The sequence below is a fragment of the Equus caballus genome, chromosome 25, assembly GCF_041296265.1.
Source record: "Equus caballus isolate H_3958 breed thoroughbred chromosome 25, TB-T2T, whole genome shotgun sequence".
Taxonomy (NCBI): domain Eukaryota; kingdom Metazoa; phylum Chordata; class Mammalia; order Perissodactyla; family Equidae; genus Equus; species Equus caballus.
Window position 1 is genome coordinate 33,359,800 of NC_091708.1, and position 5,545 is coordinate 33,365,344.

The following is a 5,545-nucleotide window of genomic DNA, read 5'->3' on the forward strand; positions in this document are numbered from 1 at the left end:
TAACAGCACATCCCGAACTTTAACGGCTTAAAGCAACAGTGCTTTATTTTTGCTCGTGAGTCTATGGATCTTTTGCTGCTGATGTGAGTCAAGCTCGGCTGATCTCAGCTGGGGAGGCTCCTGTATCTACAGCACTCTGGGGTTGTATGGCTGGTGGGGACTTGCTGTTCCGTGTTCACATATCTGGCTGTTTGATAATGTCAGCCGGGGAAATGCAAAAAGGGCGTGGATACAGAGAAGGGATAATAACGTTCATTTTTGCCAACTCTCTACCAAAAACCCTAAGAAATTGTCTCTCAAAATGGAATTCTGGTATTGCGTTCCTCCCCTCTTTAAGGCTGACTACCATAAAACCTCCTTACAAGTAGAACCCTATTCTGCTTATGGGTTACTAGAAATCTGTGGCATGTAGTGGCATCACAATTATTTAAATTATCTTATCACCTGTTATAGCTTGGTAGGAAGTGTCAACCGAAGGGAAGACTGGGCCATGAAGTGCTTGCTGTACTCGCCATCACGGTTAAATGAGCGCAAGTTCTGTGCGATGGGATTGCTGCTTCTGACTGTTCTAGAGAGCTAATAGAAATAAAATAAGTCTAGAAATGTAAACTCTCAGCTCAAGGCACGGACACAGAACAAAATGGCTCTTACAGTGCCATTGTGTGTGCGTGTGTGCGCATGCTCATAAGGCATCTATGGCTGAGGATACAGCCTAAAATCTAATTGTGTGGTATACATAATTTAAATGTAACTCAAATATACAACTTCTAAAAGTTTTTTGTGTTAAAATTAGTGAATCAGGAAAGACTGGGACCCTTATATGTGGAATAAGAACATTTGGGTGGATTCTGATGGATCTGAGAACTTGTAATTCTAATCCTTCTGAGCTCCCCTCGTCAGTGGAAACAACTCCTCCTCTTCCTCTCTCTGAGGAGACAGGTCTTTTCCTGCTTAAAGATGCTGTAATGATCCACCAAAATGGTTAATTTACAAGGTGATGCCTATTCTCATTGCCTTATACCTCGAGTCAGATACAGCATTCCCCAGGGAGAGGATTCAGAGTCAGCTCCAGTAGGAGACAGCTACATTAAAAGAATTTCAAGCTGTTGCTAATTTATATTAGGGAAACATGTAAGAATGGATTCTAATGATGTTAGCTCAAGATGATTGGAATATAATATTAGATTGAGCTGAATCTATTGAAACAGGTACACTTACCCGAGATTCTGGATTTCCTATGTTGTCTTAGGCAGTTGTGTTTCTAAGAGTTTTCTTGGTTGTTAAACTAAAAATTGAATTCAGCGGTAGTCTAAAATCAATGACCTTACGATGTCATACCTGCCCTAGCATGATGTTGTAAAAGAAATCCAAAGGTTTAGGGAGACAGAAATGATGGAGTGAATTTATCACGTTCAAAACATTCCCTTGCCCCTAACTATGTTCCAGGGAGGAGGAGGAGGGGCTTGGAGGACACTTTCCCTCGAATAAGTCATTGAGAAACGAATCAGTGTGGGGAGATACTGACATTGAAATGGACTCTGATTTCAGTGAGAATTATGGGGTTTACATTACTAGAAAAACCCTAGGCCTATTGAGCAGAAACCTGACTTGAGTAGTCACAATAACAAATTATGGTGTCTTGCCATGTTCTACTCCTAAGCCAGTTTACAGAGCTGGAGTCCATTAATTGAAGGGGAGTCTATGTCACCTCGAAGGAGGACCTGTGGTCATTTACTAGGATGACTGTGTCCTTGGGGGAAAATGTAAAATGGACACTAGCTCTGAGTTAACAATAATTTCTAGGGGCTAGAAATGGCATTGTGGTCTACTGAACAGAGTGAGGGCTTATGGATATTAGGGGATAAATTAAGTTCTGCCACAAGATTGTTTCACAGTGGTCCCAGCATATAAAGGAGCCACCCTACATTTTTTGAAGTGCTGAATTCATGTTGAAAATATTTATATTTAGCAACTGGTAGAATACTTATATCAGTGTCTGACCCATGGCATAAGGGCTATTGTGGTAAGAAGGGTCAAATGGAAGCCAAGGGAAAATGTTCTCCTACTTAAAATAGTAAATCAGAAGTAATAACACCTCCCTGTGGAGATTACAAAGATTAGTGCTACCATTAAGGACTTGAACATTGGAGGCTGTTGATTCCTATCACATCTTTGTTTAACTTTCTTTAACTGGCCAGTATAAAAGGCAGATGAATTTGGAGAATGCCTGTGAATCACTGAAGTTAATTAAGTGATGACTCCAATCACAGCTACTTTTCCAAGTGTTGTATCTTTGCTGGAGCGAATGAACACAGTCCCTGGTGTTTGATTTGCAGCTGACAGATGTTTTTTCTTACATCAATTAGTATGGATTATCAAAAGCAGTCTGTTTTCACCTGGCAGAGACATCAGTAAACCTCAGAGCAATGTGAACTCTCCTGCATTGTCATAATATAATCCACAGGGTCCTTGATCAACGACATCTCACAGGAGATCATTGTTAGCATCATGCTGAGCATGTTGAGCAGAAAAGAGCAAGAATCCCAGATGTCATGCAAATACAAATGTATACCAGGAGGTGGAAGAAAAATCCCATAAAAATTCAGGGGCCTGACACATCAGTGACGTTTCTGAGGCACATGTAGGGTTATATGCCCCAGACAAGTTCCTGCACCTTGCACCACTTACCACCAAATCAGAAGTGTAAAGCTCAGTGGGACACTTTGGATATTGGAGGCAACATATATTGTATTTGAGTGTGCCACTCTGACCTATTTATTAAGAAACTCGTAACCCTGCCAATTTTGAGTGAGGCCTAGGGCAAGAGAAGGTTCTATGTAAGGCACAGTCTGCAGAGCAAGGTTCTGTGCCCCTTAGCAGATTCAAGTGGCAAATATAGATACTAGATGGAAGACTTTGCATAGTTCAGGTGGATAATGAACGCTAGACACGATGGATTCTAAATTTACTTGAGCTATGAGCTCTCCTACTCACCATGAACTAATGCTATCTGATCCAACAAACTAAAAGCCTGGATATATGCAGCTGCAATCCATTATCAAACAGAAGTTATTTCTATGAGATTGGATTGGGCAGATTGGAAAACTGGTGACAAAAGTCTGAGGTCGTTTATGGGCTTCTCAAATAGGCACAGAGTGTAAGGATTATGTGTATCCCTTGAAAATGCTCACCAAAGAGCAATCTCAGCAGAGGAGGCTCTCAAGAATCAAATAGAGAAGATCATCTGATCTGTGGTGTCAGCCAGCCTCTTTCTGTAGCCCATAGTTCTTGCTTGATGGGCCCATATACAAAGGGGCCTTAGTGGCAGGGATGGAGGTTATCCATGGGCTCAGTAAGAAAGACTTCCTCTATCAGTGAATATCTGGCTTTCTCTGCTGCTAAATGCCCAAGCACCCAACAGCAGAGGCCATCCTGAGGACCTCATATGGCACCTTTCTTCTGAGGAAACATCTGGCCACCAGTGGTGTATTTGTTACCTTGGATCTTTCCTATCACGGAAGGGGAAGAAATCTGTCCCCAAAGAAATATATTCTGGGTACAGGTTTACCTTCCTTTCCCACAGTCCTTCTGCCAGCATCATCACTTGTGGACTTATAGAATGCTTTATCCATTGTCTCTGAGAAGGAGGTAGATTTTACTGTCAAGTAAGTGCAGCAGTAGGCTTGTGCCTGTGGAGTTCACTGGCCTTACCATGTAACTCATGACCCAGAAGCAGCTAACTTTATGAAATGGCCTGCTGACGACTCAGCTAGAGTCTCAGCTGTAAGACAACACTCTGTGAGGTTGGAGTGCTGTCCTCAGTGTGGGATATGCCTTAACAAGTGGCCACTATATCATACTGTCTTCCTCACAGCCAGAATGCATCAGTCCTGGAACTAAGAGGTAGAGATGTGAGGCCCTCTTTTATAATTACACCAAATAACCCACTGGAATAATTTTTGCTTCCATCTCTGCAACCTTGGGCTCAGTGAGTTTAGAGGTCCTAGTGCAAAGAAAGGAATGTTTCTACCAGGATACACAGTGAAGATCCTGTTGAAATGGAACCTGAGACTTGCCCTGGCCATTTTGTATTCTCATCATGCTGAATCAACAGCCAGAGAAGGGGTCTCTCTGTACTGTGTGGGGGGACTGATCACAATTATCTAGATGAAAGTAGATCGCTACTACACAATAGTGGAATAAGGGTATACTTAGAACTCAAGGTGTTCCCTGGAAGCCTCTTAATACTACCTTATCTGACAGTCCTTGTTAAGGGAAAACTGTGGGAATCCAATAAATAAAGACCGCTAATGACTCAGATCCCACAGGGAAAATGTTTATGTCACCCAATTAGATGAAGAACCTTGTCCAGCTGAGCTTCTAGCAAAGGATAAGGAACATGGAATGGGTAGTGGAAGAAAGAAGAGATAAATATGAACTTGACCTTGTAGTCAGCTACAGAAATGAGGACTGCAGCAGGCATGCATGTTTTTCTTATATTTGTATTATAAAAATAAACATAAATATAAATACGTTATCTATAAGTGTATATCTTTATATGTTAACCAATTATTTTCCCTTTTTCCTTCTCCTACCACTTTTTTATGAAGTGTGTTAGTTGTTCTTTTCTTCAGAATTTAGATCAAACTGTGAAGAGCCACATACAGTCCTGAGGGAGAGGACCTAATATCATCTGGGGTTCCTGGACATGGTGAAGAAAATTATTTCAGATGGTGCTTTGTGTTTGACCTTTCTGGGAAGAAAGTGTTTATTTGTACAAAAGTTAGTTGACTTCTGTGAGGTGGAAACATGAAGTCGTTTTATGAGAGTTAGGCATGGGTAGAAGTGTGAGGATGGATGCTTTGTGGCAAAATGGGTGGACTGTGGTAGCCATTTGTCTGTTTACTCTTGGATCTCTCTCATTTTTCCCATGCTCTGCTTAATGTGGCAGGGACCTACCTACATTTCCCAGACTCCCTTGCATCTGACTATGGTATAGCACCAGCCAAGGGACAACACTGGCAGAAGAGAGCAGGATAGAAGGAGAAAAGCCTATCTATTTCTCTCTGTCTCTGTCTCCCTTGGGTGGCATCTATAGCAGCGACTGGAACTCCACTCTCTGTTATCCCAGCTCATGCCAGGTAACTCATGCCAGGTGCTAGCTCTTTCTGGACCTACAATTTTTCCTCCAGCCCTAGAAGTGCTATTGCCTTCATTAAAAAAAAAAAATAGGTTTCCTCACTCTCCCTTCTGTGCTCCTCAGCTCTTTTATCACCTACATGTCGAATACCCTGTGTTGAATTCCCACTGTTTGAAATACCTAGAATAGTAGTTTCTATTTTCCTAATTGGACTCTGACTACTGATAAAATGTGTATGTGTGCATGTATGTGTGCCTGTGTATGATATAAGTGAATTTGTATAAAATATTATATAAGCACACATGTGTGTGTGTGTCTGTGTGTATTCATGGGTGGGTATATAATTCATACAAAAGGAATATTGAGGAATAGGTTTTCCAAGGGAGAATAGAGGGGGGCTTTCAA

General features: G+C 41.6%; 1 long non-coding RNA gene across 2 annotated transcripts in view; it reads left to right on the top strand.

Moving 5' to 3' along the window:
* LOC102150413 (uncharacterized) overlaps positions 1-5,545 on the top strand; it is a 97,143-nt gene that overhangs the window by 59,387 nt on the left and 32,211 nt on the right. The gene's annotated exons all lie outside the window — the stretch shown is intronic.